The sequence below is a fragment of the Schistocerca cancellata genome, chromosome 7 (assembly GCF_023864275.1).
Source record: "Schistocerca cancellata isolate TAMUIC-IGC-003103 chromosome 7, iqSchCanc2.1, whole genome shotgun sequence".
Classification (NCBI taxonomy): domain Eukaryota; kingdom Metazoa; phylum Arthropoda; class Insecta; order Orthoptera; family Acrididae; genus Schistocerca; species Schistocerca cancellata.
The window spans coordinates 16,189,043-16,211,846 of record NC_064632.1 but is presented as its reverse complement, the minus strand read 5'-3'; positions in this window follow the sequence as shown (position 1 = coordinate 16,211,846).

The window sequence follows — 22,804 nt, the reverse complement described above, 5'->3', positions numbered from 1 at the left end:
CGCCACACACCGTTGGGTGGCTTGCGGAGTATAAATGTAGATGTAGATGTAGAAGTTGCCAATTTGAAACTTCATGTTGTGTCTTGTAACACTATCAAGGCAGAATTCATGAGCTAATGAAATATTATAGGAATGTTTCTTAAACCTATGGGCATACTATTGTATCCATATTTTTGTTACTGCCAAAAGTCATGCATCAGTTCTCTCAACACAACCAGCTTCTTTATTATGCAGTTTCACATCTGCATGACTCTACATTCCCCCATAACCTATATGTTACTCATCTTCTATTACCTTACTCAACAAAATTGCTGACACATTCTTTTCTGCTAAATTCTTTCAGTCTTTGTTGTTATTCTGGTGGTTCCTACAGCTGTCACAAAAGCTAATGTCAGTTACAACTTCTTCCACTCTGGGTGTATCCCACCTCTCATTATAAACCTGTCTGCCTTAAGTTACCATTTAGTTTCTCCATCATTGCAGGTTCATACCTGTGCCAGTGTACTTTTGCTATAATGGAAACCTAAAGATGGCATAAATCAGTTTCCTACTCCAAGTCCTTTTTTTTTTTGTTGGCTATTATTTGCGAGACATTAAAATTTTTGTAGTCTCTCTACCACTATTAATTTTGCTCTTATTATGACTATCCTGTGAATGAATTTTCATTCTCATCACTTCCCCATTTTTTTTTTTTCCTGTTACGTCCCATTACTATGACAGCTTCTGACACTGTCACTCATTTTCTCACTGTGAACCTCCTTTTGTAATGTGTACTACAATTTATAACTTAGAGCATCTGACAGTTAAGCCAAGAACCTCAAAAAAGTGAATCGTTGTTGTACCAGTATTCCGTTGGCTCACTACCTGTCAACCCCTAAATGCATCACATTACATATATACTTAATCTGGGCCACACCAAACGTTCCTGGCACAAAACTATCCATACACACTGACTCGAAATCAACTGGGTGGTACTTGCCCTCTACCATGAAACATCTATTTAAATCACAATGAGCAGTTTTGTAGCCTGTTCAGCCTCTAGTGTGTTGAGCGAGACCTGCATCTCATCAAAGTATTGGTGGTGTAGCAAAGTTGCCATAGTGATCTGTGCCAATGGAGTCATAAGTATACTGGTAAAGCCATTCATTCATCTCCTGCACCAGTTCTATTTGCTTCTGCAAATATTTCAATTTAACTCTGCAATTCATTCCTTACCCTGTCCATTCATCCTCTCAAGGCCTTATCTGCATTTTTATGGTAGTATAACCATGTGCCTCAATCAGAGTCATAGTTCCCTGGTTAAATGCCTTTGTGCACACTGTAATTAGTTTTATCTCATATTTGCAGTCCCTATGGGAGTGATACATAGGGGGTTGAAGAATATTTGAAGAGCCTTCACTTAATACTGGTTCTCGAAACTCTGTAAATAGGCTTTTGAAGGGTAACTGGTGTCTACGTTCAAGTATCTGCCAATTCAGTTATTTCAACATTTCTGTGATGCTCTCCTGTGAGTGAAACAAACCAATTGTGCTGCCTTTCATCATACGTATGCAATTTCCCGTTGGTCCCGTTTGCTATGGGTCCCACACATTTGAGAAATATTCCGAGATGGGACACACATGTGATTTGTAAGCAGCATGAATTTTCACTCTGCAATGAAGAGTGTACCAATTTAAAACTTTCTGGCAGAACAAAGCTGGTGCCTCATCGTAACTTGAACTCAGAACCTTTGCCTTTCACGGGCAGATATTCTCCCAATTGAGCTATCTAGTTGCATCATATCTGGGATAGGTCAGTCAATACAGCGTTTATCCACAGATAGCATAGGTTCTGGATTTGAGTACCATATGCAGCACAGTTTTAATCCATCGCAAAGTTCTGATGTGTAAGTAGTCCTTCTAGTAGACTGACTGCATTTTGTCAGAATATTGCTAATGAACCACTGTCTGTTATCTGTGTTATCTATGATGTGATCGTTCCATTTCTCTAAGATTTCCTATCCCCACAAATTGCTACATCCAGTTATTTTATTAGTTGAGTGATTACAACTATGATTCACAGATATTGCAGTCACAGAATAATACTTTTCCACATTTTGCAAGGTAAATTATTTTACATTTCTGTAAAGTCAAAGCAAACAGCTATACTTTATATCAGTTTCAAATCTTGTCCATATATGACTGAATATTTGCGCAGCTTTTTTCAGACTGTACTTCATTATATATAAGTGCATAATCTGCAAAAAGGCTGAGGTTACCATTAACATTGTTAGCTAAGTCATTAATGTACAACATGAACAGGAAAGGTCCCAACACATCTGCCTGGGACATGTCTGAAATTACTTCTACTTCTGTCAATGAGTCTCCATACAAGGTAACATTGCATGGAAATCCACAATCGTCATGAGTTTTTTTTTGATACCTCATACAATCATACTTTTGCCAATAAATATTGGTGTGACACTGAGTCAAATGAATTTTTGAAAGTCAAGAAATACTGCGACCATCTCACGGCTTTAATCTGCGACTTTCGGGATACAGTACGACAAAAGGATGTGCAGGGTTTTTACACAATCAATGTTTTTGGAATCCATGCTGGTTGGAATGGAGGAGTCATTATGGTCAAGATTCCTCATAACGTATGTGTTAAGAAAATATTCTAAGATTCTACAACAAAAGGATGACAATGAGTTTGGATGGTATTTTTGTGGATCACTTTTGCTATCCTTCTCGTACATTGATTTGTCATCAATTTTCATAATTTGATAATTTATTGTCCCAAATATTCTATCAATAGTTCCTATACTTATATCCAAGACCCTCTTGCAGTTGAGAGACTTTAAACTGACTTAATACACAAAAATAGCTGATTATCAGCTCTGCTTTCTGTCTTCAACAATAGGCAGCTTGCCTTACTTTCCAATTTCATGCTGCTCATGCTCAGACACTTTCCACTCTCTTCTTGATTGGTAAGTGCTGTGGAATACAATTCAGATTTATATTACATTTAGCTAGTCATCATTTGTTCTGGTGACTAGTGTGCCTAAAATGTTGTGAGCTCACGGAGTGGTGAAGTCGATGCTTGCTGCTGGCACCACTGCCAATGTGCCTGTGTCATTCTCACTTCATTTGTGGCCAGCTGCTCTGCCTGCACTGTTTCAGTTCTGCTGGCAGTCACACTAACCCACTCTAACTGGTCAACTGTGCAGTACAATCTTGACTGCATACTTTATGATGTTGGCTTGACAGTGCAAACAGCATGATTTTATGCGGGACACACTTTATCATGAATCTCTCACCCACAAAAACACAGGCGACTCTTGTGTACAAGATTGAATAAAAGAATAGATCCACAAAATAACAGACCAATGTCCTTAATGTTGGTTAGCTGTAGGATTATGGAGCATATTCTACGTTCGAATATAATAAATTTCCTTGAGGTAGGAGAGCTTATATCCACAATGAACATGGGTTTAGAAAGCATCACACATGCAAAACATAGTTTGCTCTTTCCTCGCACAAAACAGGAGTTTTAATGTTCCTGGATTTTCAGAAAGTGACCTAATGCCACACTGCAGGTGTAAAAAATCTTATGGCTCAGCTGATCAGCAATCTGTGGGTGTTTTCTGATGGAGCTGTAGGGTACAGACAAGTGTGGTATTTGAGTGACTTGAGAATACATAAAAACTTGGATAGAACTTCTATTTGGAGTTATGAATGGCAGCTTACTCTACATGTGGAAAAATTTAAGTTAATGAAGATGAGTAGGAAAAATAATCCTGTAGTGATCAAACATAGTATCAGTTGCGTGCTGCTTGACACAGTCACAGCTATTAAATATCTAGGCATGACACTGTAAAATGAAGTGAAATGAGCGAGCATGTATGGCTAGTAGTAGGGAAGGCAAATGGTTGAGTTCAGTTTTTTCAGAGAATTCTTGGAAAAGTGTAACTCATCTATAAAGGAGACAATGTACAGAACATTCATGCAAGCCATTCTTGAGTATGGCTCAGATGTCTGGGATCCCAACCCGGCTGGACCAAAGGAAGACACTGAAGCAGTTCACACATTTGCTGCCACATTTTTTACTGGTAGGTTCAATCTACATGTAAGTATTACAGAAGTGCTTTGTGAACTCAAATGGTAATCCCTGGAGGGCATAAGATGTTCTTTTTGCAAAACACTATTGACAGGGTATTTCTGACAGTCTGCCGAATTATGGTACTGCCACAAATTTACTTATCACCTAAGGATCATGACAACATGATAAGAGAAATCAAGGCTCATATGCAAGCAGGTAGACTGTTGTTTTTCCCTTGCTCCAATTTCAACATGAAATGGATGGATTAATAGTAGCACAGGGTACCCTCTGCCATGCTTGCAGAGAATGTATGTTGATGTAAATGTAGAACTGTGAGTCAACCATCTATGTAGAGCAAAACCAGAGTCTAACAATGTGGGCGAAGTGTGAGACTCCAAAAGTATTTATGGTTATGTCCACCTGTCTAGGAGAATCACACCCCTTGCAAATAGTAGTACTAAGAAACTAGATTGCTGCAACCTAAGCCGCACACACACAAATAATAAGTAATCAGAGTTCATTTGCATCAATATAAGTAAATAAAGTTTTATTAAAGTAAAAAATCACTTGTGAAAACTATTAAATTACAGAGAGAGAGATCATGGTTGGCCAACAATTACCTTCAGAAGAAAAAATTCTAGTACCGCTGATAGTTAAAACCTTATGCCTAGCTTTCAGAACTAGTTCCAAAAACAAAAAAATAGTCTGTCCACTTATAAACAATGGAAGATCCAAGTTGGAATATCAATAATATTATGAAAAGGACAGACTGCTGCTCATCATAACATACGTATTAGCTTTTGGCCAAAGCCTTCTTCATAAAAGAGAAATGCACAAACACTCCAGCCAGACTGCAACAGAAACACAGTGAATGGGAGCAACAATACAGAGTGGGGTGGTGAGGGGGATGGGTAGCAGGGTATGGTTGGGGGGAGAAGCATTGGGAGTCTGTGGGGGAGAGAGAGAGAGAGAGAGAGAGAGAGAGAGAGAGAGAGAGAGGAGGAGGGAAGAAATGGGGAGTGGAAAGGAGAGGAGCAGAGAATGGGAAAAGACCAGTGGATGTACCAGCAAGGAGCAGCAGCACACAATGAGGTTGAGAGAAGGTGAACTGTGAGGAGGGACAAAACAGAGGGGGGCAAAAACAGGTAGTCGGAGGGTGTGCGACACTAGATTACTGTATGTTGAGGCCACTTTTAAATGCACTGTCGCCAGTATGGGAATATTGTCTCCTGAAGGTAAGTACTGGCCATATGTTCTCCAACGAAATAAAATGTCCTAGATGAAACTAATTAAAGAATTGTAGCCTACTGTGCAAAATCACAGTATTTTAATAAATTTGGATTTATTCATTAATTCAGTTCCTCATATATTAACCAAATGTTGGCCTTACGAAAGTTCAGTTAACAACACCACTGCACTGAACTGCTAAAATTGAAATTTAGTCCGGTTTAATCACCACAATACTAAACACCAGTATGCAATTGGATAATATTCAGCGAAGTTCAATCCATATGACTTAAGCCTCTTTTAGTTCCCACCATCCTCTTCCTATGCCCCTGCCTTCTCCTTCTGCCCTGATAGTGGTTCCTCACATAACTCTTTTCAGTCCTGACACTGTACACTCCTTTTTCTCTTTTGTCTCTCTCTCACACTTCACATCCTCAGTTGTTTTTCCCCTCTACCAGGGAGTGCAACTTGCCTACCTCTCTACATCTTCCAACAATTCCCCAGTCCTTCCTTATCTCCAAGTCTATCCCTCCTCACCTTTCTGACACCTTTTTCCTCTCCTGCTTTATCTATCTGCCCAGACAACAGTTCATCAATATTCAGTGATGCAGCAGCTCTGAGCAAGAGCGTTGTATGGATAGTTGTATTTAGAGAAAAACAAGCAAAAGCTCAAAAGATAGTACAATTAACTAATCTTTAACAAGCGCCTATGTGGCCACTCACCATTCATCTGCAGGTCAGTGGTTGCCAAACATCGTTGTTTGTACATTAATTTTGCATTCAAATTTCTCATATTTGAAGCCCATGTTTAAATAAACTGTTTTCAGTCCCTCAACAGTATAACTGTGATGTGAATTTTCAATATTGTCTAATTATAATTGGAGTGTGAATATGAATTGGAAGTTTGTAGACAATTAGTGTAAATTTGTGACACACAGATAGGTGAAAGATATTTGAAAAATCCTTCTTGCATTTTTCTTTTGCTCCTTTTTTGGCAACATCTGTATGTAGTTTACAATTAATTACAAAACCATGAAGAACCATATATTTATACTTACATCAATGGAAGGTGTTTTTCACCAACTAATAGCTATACTAGTAGCAAGTGCATTTTATAAACAAATAAAATACTATATTCATTCTGTATCATCAACAACAGATTACTTACAATTAAATGTTTCATGTATTTTCTTAAAGTAATAATTATTATCAACATGAATGGTATGAAGATTAATAGTTAAAAATAGTCAAATAAAATAATCAAGCAACTACATAACAAAAATTGTTAGTTACTCTTAAATGTTTAACAATAAACTTACAAAAAATCCCAGTAAAAATAATAGCAAATTAGACTTACAGATATGTCTCTTATTTACTTTGCATGAGTTGTAGCAAGTTTTTTCTGTAGCATAACTACAAGGGAAATTTCAGAAACTGCTACAATACATGAATGTTTTTACTATTGTTAACCAAAAAAATCAAAAAAGTTCTAGAAAACCCCATACAGTTCTGTTAATCAATTAAACCGACGTTCAACACTAAGTTGAAAAAATTGCAACTAAAGGAACATTTTTTGTACACATGCAGTTTGATAAACATCTTAACAATATTTGCCCATAAACTCTAAATTCTGACCTCCATCTCTTCAACAGAACAAGACTTTATTGGTAGTTTTTCTGAATGGATAGACAAATTCTGGTTTCTCTGCTGTTGTGAATATCTAGTTATGGGTGGCTATGCTTTATTGCTGCAGGTTGATTACAGGAAGACGAGCCTGTGAAAGATAAACATAAAAGTTAACACCTATTAATATGAATATTGATCTCTAGCCTTCAAGCACTGTGAAAAAGAAACACACACGCACAAAACACAACTCATGCCTAATCTTAACAGTTACAATTTAATTCCAACTTAACGTTTCATAAGTAATTTTTAAATGTCTACATCCTTTGGAAACACAACGATTAACACACGAGGAGGAACTGCTTGATGCACACGGACCAGCTCTGTATTCAGCCAGTCAGTTTCTCTTATGTCTCATGCGTGGCTGAAGAAGATGTGATTAATGTCCTGGAGCTCCCCAGTTTGAGTACGGCAATGGTACCAGATGGGGTCTGTAAAGCTGTTGTCAGTGGCAGCCTTGGTTAAATTTCAACCTGGCAATGATCCTCACAAACTCACTCATTACTTAATGCCTGTACAATTGCATTTTGGAAACTACTTTTCAGTATTTCATTGTGTCTTTAGTAGGTGCAGGTGGATTTGCTTGTACCTGGTGCCCTTGTGCAGATCTTTGGACTCCTGTGCCCTGTTCCAGTCATATTTGGTGATGTGTCTAACTACTGCAATGAGATAGTTTACTGGGATGCCTTGCTCTTGCATGCCAATCATCCCTGCATCTTTAACCAACTGGTCAGCTTTCTCATTACCAATAATCCCAGCATGGCCCTTGATCCACCCTAATTATACCCCCTTACTGGTGTTGTGCATCGCTGATACAGCTGCAGCTACTTGGTATGGTAAATAACAACTCCCTTTGTACTTTCCAATTGAGGATAGTGTTTGCACTGCAGAGAGTAAGTCCATAAGTATTACAATATGGGTGGTTGCTATGATCACACCGTATTCTAGTACCCGTTCAACAGCTACGACTTTAACCATGTAAATGATGCCTCTTGCAGTAGGTCAAATAGTTCGCTCTTTTTATTTTTAATATCTACACAGTCTCCCAACAGAATTCTTGTATTTAGATGCACCTGGCCATTGTGCGAAATTTTACTGTTATTGATTACTGGGTTCTCATAGTAGCAAACATTAAGGTATACATCTAGTACCTGGTTGATATGTTGTATTCTGGCTCTAAAAAGGGAACTGTCCAATCTGACACGTGTTGAAACCAGCCCTGAACTTTTTTTATACAGGAAGAAGACACAGAAAGAAACACTATGTCAAAATTATAGCTGCTAAGACAAACTGCAAGTTTTTAATGTTGAAATTTGCCAAAATCTTAGTTCATCAGGCAACTGGGGTTATGCACACCACTGTCATAGCTGTAGCAGACAGTACATGTGCAACACAGTAGGTACATTTCCTTGATTGGCAGCACATCAGTAAACAGATAATGCGGCACAACATGATTGTAATATGTAAATTCATTTAATATCCATAATAATTAGCAGTTTCCTATGTGGTGTCACTATGTGTTAACAATGGATATAAAACTGGATTCATTTTCTTTGTGATTTCTTGGCATATGCTTGCTAATAGCGTCTGTCTTTGTGCACGTTCCAGAATTTCACAGTAATGTAGAATACAGTTAATTTTTTTCCAACTTTGCAAAGACAAAATATGAAGAATTTGGTATGTAATCGAAATCACCTTCTTCTCCTGAAGACTCACAAATGTGTTATTTATTAGTTAATTTCTTGGACGTTCATTTCAATAATGTCAACATTTCTTTAGAAGTGTGGTAACACTAGAACAAACAGGAAATAACTTTGACAATTACCTGGGCTGTGGGTCAGACAATGGTCACCGTGCTAATTAAACTCCAGAACAGAAACAGTGGAACTTCCAAGCTCAAAGAAAACACGTACAGTAATAGCTTTCAGTGACAAAGAAACGGCTGTACATTTTTTGGTTTAACAAAGGTGGGAAATAATGCTTAAACTTAAGGATGTGCAAAGCCAGTTTTGTTTCGTAAAAAAATGGAAGAAAGATTTACACAAAGTATGAAACATGCACCAAAATGAAACTTGCAAAAGTGCAAAAGAAAAACTGCTTGAAAGATTTAGAACTGCCTATGAGGATAAATGCACCATTACCTATGGAGATATACGAGACTGGGCACTCTGAACTGTAAGTGAGATGAACATTATTGATTTCCAGACATCTTCAACCAGGTTAAACAGAGGAAAAGGAAGTTGTAAAATTATGAAGTTTACCTCAAGTAAACATGTTGAGGAGATGTTGTTAATAATATTAGAGAGATTGATGTAAAGATAAAGCTTCTTGTTATTCCATAAAAGCTGTGTATAAAGCCAATCAGTCAGGTTTCCTGGAAAATGAATTTCATCACTTTGAGTGAAAAAAAAAAAAGACAGATTTCCTTGTGCAGTCAGTGAATGCTGCGTCACATTCACATACAACAATGCTAGTATCAGTGGATTACTGTTTCTGAAAGTTTATCTCTGTTTTAAGGAACATGAAGGCAAATTAGGGCCAAAAATTTAAACAGAAAGGACTGTTTACCTACAAATGTTTTGTGATTGATACAGCAAAATCTGAAAAAATGGGAGAGAATAATCTTCATTGTTACATCCTAAATGTCTTCTTAACATTTGGTGAGAATAATTCAATCCTTTTGTTGGACTGTTGGTCTGGATATAATGACACATTTGTCTTTACTGTTAATATAACTCGGATTTCACCTAGGCTAATAGTGTGATTCAGCCTCTCACTAAAAAAAATTTTCAACATTGGAAAGCATTTTTCAGATAATTTCTGACAGCTGTTTGTCATTTTAGATCTATCTGAAGAAAAGTATTCTTAAACTTCAGTCATTACTACACTGTAAATCTGTCACACCACATTTTATTAATTTCATCAAGTACGGCTTACTACACGGTAAAATATGCAGAATAACAGCTACGATCTTTTCCCATTCCAGTTATGTCTCAATACATATAGTAATAACTGTGAAGTGTCTGAATGAATTATTTTTTCTTTTACCAGATGTGCCTGGTGTATGGAAAATGTCTGTTTTCATCATCCAACGGACACTTCACATTTTTGTGACAACTATTGGGAATAAACAAAGAAATGTTTCTTGCTTAGTAAAATATATACAATATGCGATCAAAAGTACCTGGACACTCCCAAAAACATATTTTTTTCATATTAGGTGCATTGTGCTGCCACCTACAACCAGGTACTCCATATTTGTGACCTCAGTAGTCATTAGACATCATGAGAGAGCAGAATGGGGAGCTCCGTGGAACTCACAGACTTTGAACGTGTTCAGGTGATTGGATGTCACTTGGGTGATACGTCTGTACATGAGGTTTCTGCACTCCTAAACATCCCTAGGTCCACTGTTTTCAATGTGACAGTGAAGTGGAAATGTGAAGGGACATGTACAGCAAAAAAGTGTACAGGCTGACCTTGTCTGTTGACTGACAGAGACTGCCGACAGTTGAAGAGGGTCGTATTGTGTAGTAGGCAGACATCTAACCAGATCATCACACAAGAATTCCAAACTGCATCAGGATCCACTGCAAGTACTAAGACAGTTAGGCGGGTGGTGAGAAAACTTGGATTTCATGGTCGAGCGGCTGCTCATAAGCCACATATTATGCCAGTAAATGCCAAATGATGCATTGCTTGGTGTAAGGAGTGTAAACATTGGATGATTAAACAGTGGAAAAATGTTGTGTAGAGTGACCAATCAACTCAGGTAGACAGAGAAGGTTATGTTGAAGAAAGAAACAAAGCCAAACAGATAATTGCAGCATCCAAGAAGAAATCTTGGGAAGACTTTGGAAACAGGTTGGAGACTTTGGGTCAAGTTGCTGGAAAACCATTCTGGAGTGTAATTAGCAGTCTTCGAAAGGGAGGTAAGAAGGAAATGACAAGTATTTTGGACAGGTCAGGAATACTGCTGGTGAATCATGTGGATTCCTTGGGCAGATGGAGGGAATATTTTGAAGAGTTGCTCAATGTAGGTGAAAATACGATCAGTAATGTTTCAGATTTCGATGTACAATGGGATAGGAATGAGGATGGAAATAGGATCACATTTGAGGAAGTGGTGAAAATGGTCAATAGATTGCAGTGCAATACAGCAGCTGGGGTGGATGAAATTAAGTCGGAACTCATCAAATACAGTGGAATGTCAGGTCTTAAATGACTACACAGGATAATTGAAATGGCCTGGGAGTCGGGACAGGTTCCATCAGACTGGACAAAAGCAGTAATCACACCAATCTTTAAACATGGAAACAGAAAAGATTGTAACAACTACAGAGGTATCTCTTTAATCAGCATTGTAGGTAAAATCTTCTCAGGTATTGTTGAAAGGAAAGTGCGAGTATTAGTTGAGGACCAATTGGATGAAAATCAGTGTGCGTTTAGGCCTCTTAGAGGTTGTCAGGACCAGATCTTTAGCTTACGGCAAATAATGGATAAGTGTTATGAATGGAACAGGTAATTGTATCTATGCTTTATAGATCTAGAAAAGGCATATGACCGGGTTCCTAGGAGGAAGTTATTGTCTGTTCTACGAGATTATGGAATAGGAGGCAAACTTTTGCAAGCAATTAAAGGTCTTTACATGGATAGTCAGGCAGCAGTTAGAGTTGACGGTAAATTGAGTTCATGGTTCAGAGTAGTTTCAGGGGTAAGACAAGGCTGCAACCTGTCTCCACTGTTGTTCATATTATATATGGATCATATGTTGAAAACAATAGACTGGCTGGGTGAGATTAAGATGTGTGAACACAAAATAAGCAGTCTTGCATATGCGGATGACTTAGTTGAGATGGCAGATTCGCGTGAAAGTTTGCAAAGTAATATTTCAGAGCTAGATCATAAATGTAAGGACTATGGTATGAAGATTAGCATCTCCAAAACGAAAGTAATGTCAGTGGGAAAGAGATATAAACGGATTGAGTGCCAAATAGGAGGAACAAATTTAGAACAGGTGGACAGTTTCAAGTACTTAGGATGCATATTCTCACAGGATGGCAACATAGTGAAAGAACTGGAAGCGAGGTGTAGCAAAGCTAATGCAGTGAGTGCTCAGCTACGATCTACTCCCTTCTGCGAGGAGGAAGTCAGTACCAAGACTAAGTTATCTGTGCACCGTACAATCTTTCAACCAACTTTGTTGTATTGGAGCGAAAGTTGGGTGGATTCAAGGTACCTTATCAATAAGGTTGAGGTAATGGATATGAAAGTAGCTAGGATGATTGCAGGTACTAGTGGATGGGAACAATGGCAGGAGGGTGTCCAGAATGAGGAAATCAAAGAAAAACTGGGAGTGAACTCTATAGATGTAGCAGTCAGGGCGAACAGGCTTCGATGGTGGGGTCATGTTACACGCATGGGAGAAGCAAGGTTACCCAAGAGACTCATGGGTTCAGCAGTAGAGGGTAGGAGGAGTCGGGGCAGACCAAGGAGAAGGTACCTGGATTCGGTTAAGAATGATTTTGAAGTACTAGGCTTAACATCAGAAGAGGCACCAATGTTAGCACGGAATAGGGGATCATGGAGGAATTTTATAAAGGGGACTATGCTCCAGACTGAATGCTGAAAGGCATAATCAGTCTTAAATGATGATGCTGATGAGTGACCAATCACGGCACACAATGTGGCGATCCGATGGTAGGGTGTAGGTGTGGCGAATGCCTGGTGAACATCATCTGCCAGCGTGTGTATAGTTTAGTTTAGTTTAGTAATGTCACGTTCCATAGATCATTTTCACCAAGAAACACTGTCTGCCTGTGTCCATTCATGCGAATGGACAGTTTGTTGCTGGTCATTCCCACATAGAAAGCTTCACAGTGTAGGCAGGTCAGTTGGTAAATCACGTGGGTGCTTTCACACGTGGCTCTGCCTTTGATCGTGTGCACCTTCCGGGTTACAGGACTGGAGTAGGTGGTGGTGGGAGGGTGCATAGGACAGGTTTTACACCGGGGGCGGTTACAAGGGTAGGAGCCAGAGGGTAGGGAAGGTGGTTTGGGGATTTCATAGGGATGAACTAAGAGGTTACGAAGGTTAGGTGGATGGCGGAAAGACACTCTTGGTGGAGTGGGGAGGATTTCATGAAGGATGGATCTCATTTCAGGGCAGGATTTGAGGAAGTCGTATCCCTGCTGGAGAGCCACATTCAGAGTCTGACCCAGTCCCGGAAAGTATCCTGTCACAAGTGGGGCACTTTTGGGGTTCTTCTGTGGGAGGTTCTGGGTTTGAGGAGATGAGGAAGTGGCTCTGGTTATTTGCTTCTGTACCAGGTCAGGAGGGTAGTTGCGGGATGCAAAAGCTGTTTTCAAGTTGTTGGTGTAATGGTTCAGGGATTCCGGACTGGAGCAGATTCATTTGCCACGAAGACCTAGGCTGTAGGGAAGTGCCCGTTTGATGTGGAATCGGTGGCAGCTGTCATAATGGAGGTACTGTTGCTTGTTGGTGGGTTTGATGTGGACGGACGTGTGAAGCTGGCCATTGGACAGGCGGAGGTCAACGTCAAGGAAAGTGGCATGGGATTTGGAGTAGGACCAGGTGAATCTGATGGAACCAAAGGAGTTGAGGTCGGAGAGGAAATTCTGGAGTTCTTCTTCACTGTGAGTCCAGATCATGAAAATGTCATCAATAAATCTGTACCAAACTTTGGGTTGGCAGGCCTGGATAACCAAGAAGGCTTCCTCTAAGCGACCCATGAATAGGTTGGTGTACTAGGGGGCCATCCTGGTACCCATTGCGGTTCCTTTTAATTGTTGGTATGTCTGGCCTTTGAAAGTGAAGAAGTTGTGGGTCAGGATGAAGCTGGCTAAGGTAATGAGGAAAGAGGTTTTAGGTAGGGTGGCAGGTGATCGGTGTGAAAGGAAGTGCTCCATCGCAGCGAGGCCCTGGACATGCGGAATATTTGTGTATAAGGAAGTGGCATCAATAGTTACAAGGATGGTTTCCGGGGGTAACAGACTGGGTAAGGATTCCAGGCATTTGGGAAAGTGGTTGGTGTCTTTGATGAAGGATGGGAGACTGCATGTAATGGGTTGAAGGTGTTGATCTACGTAGGCAGAGATACGTTCTGTGGGGGCTTGGTAACCAGCTACAATGGGACGGCCGGGATGATTGGGTTTGTGGATTTTAGGAAGAAGGTAGAAGGTAGGGGTGCGGGGTGTTGGTGGGGTCAGGAGGTTGATGGAGTCAGGTGAAAGGTTTTGTAGGGGGCCTAAGGTTCTGAGGATTCCTTAAAGCTCCGCCTGGACATCAGGAATGGGATTACCTTGGCAAACTTTGTAAGTAGTGTTGTCTGAAAGCTGACGCGGTCCCTCAGCCACATACTCCCGACGATCAAGTACCACGGTCGTGGAACCCTTGTCCGCCGGAAGAATGACGATGGATCAGTCAGCCTTCAGATCACGGATAGCCTGGGCTTCAGCAGTGGTGATGTTGGGAGTAGGATTAAGGTTTCTTAAGAAGGATTGAGAAAGTTTGGAGAGGGTGATTTTGAGGAAGAGGAGGTGGGTCCCGCTGTGACGGAGGACGGAACTGTTCCAGGCAGGGTTCAATTTGGATAGTGTCTTGGGGAGTTGGATCATTAGGAGTAGGATTAGGATCATTTTTCTTCGTGGCAAAGTGATATTTCCAGCAGAGAGTACGGGTGTAGGACAGTAAATCTTTGACAAAGGCTGTTTGGTTGAATCTGGGAGTGGGGCTGAAGGTGAGGCCTTTGGATAGAACAGAGGTTTCGGATTGGGAGAGAGGTTTGGAGGAAAGGTTAACTACTGAATTGGGGTGTTGCGGTTCCAGATTGTGTTGATTGGAATTTTGAGGTTTTGGGGTGAGTGGAGCTGGAAGTGGGAGATTGAGTAGATGGGAGAGACTGGGTCTGTGTGCAATGAGAGGAGGTTGAGGTTTGCTGGAAAGGTTGTGAAGGGTGAGTGAGTTGCCTTTCCGGAGATGGGAAACCAGGAGATTGGATAGTTTTTTGAGGTGGAGGGTGGCATGCTGTTCTGATTTGCAGTTGGCCTGTAGGAGGCATGTTGTGTCTGTGTATATGCGGATGGATATGTGTGTGTGTGCGCGAGTGTATACCTGTCCTTTTTTCCCCCTAAGGTAAGTCTTTCCATTCCCGGGATTGGAATGACTCCTTACCCTCTCCCTTAAAACCCACATCCTTTCGTCTTTCCCTCTCCTTCCCTCTTTCCTGACGAAGCAACCGTTTGTTGCGAAAGCTTGAATTTTGTGTGTATGTTTGTGTGTCTATCGACCTGCCAGCGCTTTTGTTTGGTATGTGTGTGTGTATATATATATATATATATATATATATATATATATATATATATATATATATACCTAAAAACAAAGATGATGTGACTTACCAAATGAAAGTGCTGGCAGGTCGACAGACACACAAACGAACACAAACATACACACAATATATATATATATATATATATATATATATATATATATATATAAGATGATGTGACTTACCAAATGAAAGTGCTGGCAGGTCGACAGACACACAAACGAACACAAACATACACACAAAATATATATATATATATATATATATATATATATATATATATATTTTGTGTGTATGTTTGTGTTCGTTTGTGTGTCTGTCGACACTTTCATTTGGTAAGTCACATCATCTTTGTTTTTAGGAAACAGAAACACAACGAGCGAATGAGGGAAGTTTGGGCAGCAAGGAAGGCAGCAAAAGGAACTGGCCATGTAGTTTAGTCCAAATGCGCTCTTTAAGGGCAAAACACCAATAATAATAATAATAATATATATATATATATATATATATATATATATATATATATATATATATATATATGAGGGCAGTTCAATAAGTAATGCAACACATTTTTTTTATGAAACAGCAGTTGTTTTATTCAGCATTGAAATACACCAGGTTATTCCCCAATCTTTTAGCTACACAACACTATTTTTCAATGTAATCTCCATTCAATGCTACGGCCTTACGCCACCTTGAAATGAGGGCCTGTATGCCTGCACGGTACCATTCCACTGGTCGATGTCGGAGCCAACGTCGTACTGCATTAATAACTTCATCATCCGCGTAGTGCCTCCCACGGATTGCGTCCTTCATTGGGCCAAACATATGGAAATCCGACGGTGCGAGATCGGGGCTGTAGGGTGCATGAGGAAGAACAGTCCACTGAAGTTTTGTGAGCTCCTCTCGGGTGCGAAGACTTGTGTGAGGTCTTGCGTTGTCATGAAGAAGGAGAAGTTCGTTCAGATTTTTGTGAACAATTGTGACAGCACTACCAACAGAGATGTCTGAGTTGTTTGATGGTGATCCATCGATCATCTCGAACGAGTGTGTTCGTACGCTCCGCCATTGCAGGAGTCACAGCTGTGCACGGCCGGCCCGCACGCGGGAGATCAGACAGTCTTGCTTGACCTTGCGGCGATGATGACACACGTTTTGCCCAACGACTCATTCCAGTCCCGGGAGTGGAAAGACTTACCTTACGGGGAAAAAAGGACGGGTATACACTCGCGCACACACACACACACACACACATATCCATCCACACATATACAGACACAAGCAGACATATTTAAAGACAAAGAGTTTCAAAAACTGAGTTTTTCTAAGAGTGTAACAAGATCCACACAGTCAAAATGCCTTGGAAAGATCACAAAACATACCAACTGGCGATAACTTGTTATTTAGGGCTTGTACTAACTGAAGGGTAATTGTGTAGATAGCATTCTCAGTCAAGTAACCCTTCCGGAATCCAAGCTGTGACAAGCTGAGTAAATTATTTTCACTTACATGTGAGACTACTCTTGAATACATAACTTTTTTGAATATTTTAGAAAATGAAGTCAGCAATGAGATTGGTCTATCATTATTTAAGTCACTCTTGTCCCCTTTCTTATGAAGAGGTTTGACAATTGTGTATTTCAATCTGTCTGGAAAAATTCCCTGTGCCAGCGAAGCATTACATATATCACTAAGGACTCCACTTATTAAATTAGAACAACACTTCAAAATTCTGTTAGAGACTCCATCAACATCACATGAGCTCTTGTTTTTCAGTATATTTACAATACCCTTAATTTCAGTGGGGGATGTTGGTACTATTTTTAAAGGCCTAAAGTCCTGGGGAATGACATTTTAAACATATTTTTTTGCTTCTTCAACTGAACCCTTTAATCCTATCTTTGCTGCTACATTCAGAAAGTGACTGTTAAAAATACTTGCAACTTGTGAATTATCACTCTCAACACCATCATTTCGCTTTATTGCTATTGTATGCTGTGCACTGTCATGCTGCCCGTCTCCCGTTTGACAGTATTCCATACAGAATGAGATTTTCACTCTGCAGCGGAGTGTGCGCTGATATGAAACTTCCTGGCAGATTAAAACTGTGTGCCCGACCGAGACTCGAACTCGGGACCTTTGCCTTTCGCGGGCAAGTGCTCTACCATCTGAGCTACCGAAGCACGACTCACGCCCGGTCTCACAGCTTTACTTCTGCCAGTATCTCATCTCCTACCTTCCAAACTTTACAGAAGCTCTCCTGCGAACCTTGCAGAACTAGCACTCCTGAAAGAAAGGATATTGCGGAGACATGGCTTAGCCACAGCCTGGGGGATAGCTCTGATGGTAGAGCACTTGCCCGCGAAAGGCAAAGGTCCCGAGTTCGAGTCTCGGTCGGGCACACAGTTTTAATCTGCCAGGAAGTTTCAATATTCCATACAGTTTTAATCTTATTATCCGCCAACAGTAAAATTCAGAGGCAGTGGCGTTATGTTGTGGTCGTGATTTTCACGGAGGCGGCTTGCACCCCTTGTTGTTTTGCGTGACACTGTCACAACATTGGCCTACATTGATGTTTTAAACACCTTCTTGCTTCCTACTGTTAAAGAGAAATTCGGGGATGGCCACTGCATCTTTCAACATGATCGAGCACCTGTTTGTAGTGCACAGTCAGTGGTGGAGTGGTTACATGACAATAACACCCCTGTAATGGGCTGACCTGCACAGTGTCCTGACCTGAATCCTACAGAACAGCTTTGGGATGTTTTGGAATGCCGACTTCATGCCAGGCCTCACCAACCAACATCGATACGTCTCCTCAGTACAGTTCTCCATGAACAATGGGCTACGTTTCCCCAAGAAACCTTCCAGCACCTGATTGAACATATTCCTGCGAGAATGGAAATTGTCATCAAGGCTAAGGGTAGGCCAACATCATATTGAATTCCAGCACTGCTGAAGCAGGGCACCACAAACTTGTAAGTCATTTTCAGCCAGGTGTCCAGATATTTTTAATCACATGTTGTATTATTTAAAAATTAATCTAAGTCACAGTGCTGTAGGAACTGTTATAAATTATTTAGTGTCAACAAATTAAAGTCCTGATTGATGAAAATTGTCTGTAACGTAACACTGTACACCGCCTTGCTTTTCTTTCCACTGCTGGTCACTTGTGTAATAATTACATGTGCAATAATTTAGATGTCAATATGAACTGCACATCATTCAAAAAAATTAATGAGGTGAGACTTTTTTTTGTATGGTTTAAGTGCTTAAAATTCACGTGTATGTACTATGGACTTAGTGCTATGTACTTTTGTCACTGCTATGTCAGCTTATTCACTGTTATGAGCAGTTCTGCCTGTGGCAAAAATGAGTAACGTTAACATTTTTTAAAATTCTATCAGTGCACCTTATCAGCCAAAATTCTGACACTGCATTTCTTTCAGTGTACTCTACCTGTGTGAAAAATCTCAGGGTAGGTTTTGACATGTAGGGTTGGATCATTCCCTTGTACATAAGGTAGCAGTCACATTCTTTGAATGATATTCTAGTACTTGCTGAGTGTTTAAAATTCCTCCACAAGTGGTGGTGTTAATTTATGGATTTAGTAATGGTCAGTGTTCCATCACACCATAAGGTCATAAATGTTACTTGCAAACACATCCCCCAAGTATTGTAAGTATTTCAGAATAAATTTTCTGCTGATTTAATATCTACATACTGATGAGAGTGTTTCCACTGTTTCAACTAACTGTGTGTTCATTGCGGTGAATCCAAGAGCTCCCATGCATAGTTGCAGTTCTTTGTATTGATATCTGTTAAGTGTCTGCAGTAGCTGCCTGGAGGCTGTGCCACAAGGCATGCAGACACAATATGGGTGAAGGCTCAGCATTACGTGATACAAGATCCATAACCCAAGGGTTTCCATCATGGCACGAAGTATATTCAGAGCGTTTTCACACTTAGGTTTGAAATGGACTATATGGTGGAATCATAAAAGTTTACTATCTATATGAAGGCCTAGATATCCGACACATCCTTTGTAGAGAATTTGGAATCAACCTAGTCATTAAGATACATCGGAGGTCATTGGTTCAAATGTTAAACAAGTGCCAGCTGTGTGCTGGTTGTCCTTGGTCCAATACTGCCTTGATTCAAAAACATTATTATCTCCTATCCTGAAACAGGGACAGAAGACTGCAGACAAAACTTTGTGGTAACTGCAAGTTTCTCAGTTTCTGAGCAACAACAAGTAATAAGACTTCATCGTACAAATGACTTTTGTCTGTATAAAATGCCAGTAAGTATTTATTCAGGAATAACACAACTGGATGTCCACTATTAGGTGTGATGACATATCTGTCGTGTCCTGTCCATGGCAGAAACTTAGTTAAAAATTGGCTACCAGTAGAAAATGCTCTACGTACCATTCCAAATGCCATTTAACCAAATGTTCCAACATTTTATGTGTATTGTTTTCATATCTGCAATCTTAATGCAGTCCTTATACATAGTGTTTAAGATGCATTGTAACATATGTTTGGCCTGTGAAGGTAAGAACTTGATTATCGGATAGCAGATATTATCCAGTCCAGGTGTTGTGCTTTTGGATGATTTGATTGCTATTTATAGCTCAAGAAAGGTGAAAGACTGCATAAGTTAGCCGTCATCATTTTCAACTTGGTCAATTTCAATCACCTTCTCTACCGTTGGATGGACTACACTGGACAATATTTCCTCTGTCACTAAGTGGTTAGTAAGTTTGAGGTGGTGTGCAACCATAGCATTACGAAACCACCAAATTTGTTTCCAGATTGTCATTACTGGGGTTTGATGATTTAACTTCTTACAGTATTCTATCAACTTACATCTTTTATTTTCTTTAGGCTTCCTATTCACCCATGCCTAACACGCTTTACGCCAGGGGTAGCCAAGATTTCGGCTTGCGACCCATGCCCAGGCCCGAGTGCCAAAGGGCTCAGCCTCGCTTCACATTTCCACCACTGCCACGCCACGCTGTCTAAGCACTTGGAGGTGGAAGAAGGGGAAACAGTGAATATGTCCCATTTAAATGACAATGCAGTCACTCTGCATGTGACTTGGTTTTATATTTCACATTTCTCAATAACATAAATGACAAACAAAACAAGTTTTCAGCATTAATTAATTATTTTTGGTGTGCTGAAGACATAATATAATCTTTATCTGGTACTAACTACTGGAATATGCACAAATGCAGACAATTTTACAAAGTTTTGCACTTAAGTTGCCACCCAATTGTGACTTATTTAGTTTCATAATCAAAAAATCATCTTTCATGGAAATATGTTGATTGAAATAATGTAGCACTCTTGCAACCTCATTATGGAGACTTTGAGAATCTACCTGAGGAAAGCAATGTAGATGTCATGGAGAGTTTTAACATAAAAAGAATTGTCACTGATTCTGGAATAACGTTGCAAGATAGTTACACGCATGCACGCACAGGGTGCTTTGAACTGAAATGGCAAACGGTCTCAAAAACGGCTCAAAGAGAGATGTAAGACTGACAATGTCCTCAAAACCTTTACAAATCTCTCCTTTTAATTCTTGCTAGGCCATAAACCTCACACTTTCTTTAGCATCAGCTTAGGGAACTGGAATGTCTTTGTACGAATGTGTCCCTTCAGCAACACAATTTTCGTTTTATATAAACTCCTATCCTATCAGAAATAGGTTTCTCACCTTACAGTGTCTTAATGTGGGCAGTGCGCAGGCAAGTCCATGTAAAATGTGAAGTCTGCAATCCATTTCTGATGTTCTAATTTTTGGCCCTGCACTCCTTTTTTCTTTATAAATTCAACAATAGCAAGTTATAAATCAAAAAATTGTTTCAGGCATGGCCCTTGACTTAACCAATGTACTTTGCAGTAATATTTAAAGTCTCCATACTCTTAATCGAATAATGGGTGCAACTTCAAGAATTTCACTATTCATACCACCAACTTCTTGGTGCCCCATACCTGAAAATTTAGCACAGAGTTCTTCTTGATGTACAGAACAATGAATCCCAGCTGTCTATCATTCTTATTTTTTGCTCTTTCACTGTCGTCCAAATGTTCACATTCTCTCTGCATGGTACTGTGGTGTCATTTCATAGCAAAATTGCAGTACCCGTTGCTTATGCGAGAGTTGTACTGATGAAAAAATCCTGCAGCACAATGCTAAATGAAAGGCTGCAGAGTTTCGTGTACTTCTGAGGAGGACTGAGCAAACCCTGAGTGACAGGCCGAGCCTTGGCATGCCCGCTGCCCGCATGGAGTTTGGCACGCCACAGCCAGCCCTGTTTCAGGCCAAATGAAATTTTCCTCACAACTAACTTTTTTGTGCATTTGTAGTGCTTGTTTCCTTTCTGAAATCCTAGTCACACCATGAAGTCTCCTTCTGTGTCCTTTGCCTGGCATGCATAATCCACAGTATCAATGTCCCTGCAACCATTCAACAATCCATGCCAATCCTTTGTTATCTTTCTCTATGTCTCCGGATTAAATGATGATATGAGTTCTTTCTCTGCCACCTCATGGTATTTTTCCCAGTTGCCTTTTTCTTATATTCAAAGTTGTGCGTTGTGATGTCAACAGTGATTCCTACCATTCCCTTACTGTGTGTGTGTGTGTGTGTGTGTGTGTGTGTGTGTGTGTGTGTGTGTGTGTGTTTGTGTGTTTTCTGGTTGCCTGAAATCTGCCCCTTTTCCTAGACCTCTCCAGTCCTTTTCCTTCACCCCTCTTCCTTCTCCTTCAACTCCTCTGCCTGAAGAAGGAGCCACAAGCTCTGAAGGCTTGTCTCATTATAACTTTCTTTTGTGTGTTCTGCAGCAGCTTGGTGAGTAGACTTTTTATCTATCCAATTAAATTATTTTGTCAAAAATTGATTGTTTTTATTTGTATTATTAACTACAAATGTCATTATGCAGTAAATGTTCTGGGAAGAGAGAAAGAGTAAATATTGTCAGACCTATGAGGAAGCACCTGCCAGACTGTGTACTTTACAAAGTGTTCTTAGTGCTTATTTTGTTTTCAATCAATACTTTCAACATGAACAGTTTTGACCCAGAAGGTAATTCTGTAAGAGAACCAGTAGTAAAAGCATCCAAAATTAGGAACCACCCTCGTTTTCATGCCAACATGAAGAAAGTTCTAATCCACATCTACGTTTACACTCCGTAAGAAACTTTATGGTGTATGGTGCAGGATACTTTGTGTAATGGTGTCCTGTCCCTGTTGCATATGGTTCATGGGAAGAGCGATTCCTGGTAAACCTCCGTGTGGGCTCGGATCTCTCTAATTTTATCTTGGTGTCTTTTTGTGATATATACGTAGGAGGAAGATATGTACTGATTGACTCTTTTACAAAAGTATGCTTTTGGAAATTAGTTCTAAATGCAAAAAACTGGAGCTTCTACATTAGTTTATCTATGTGCTG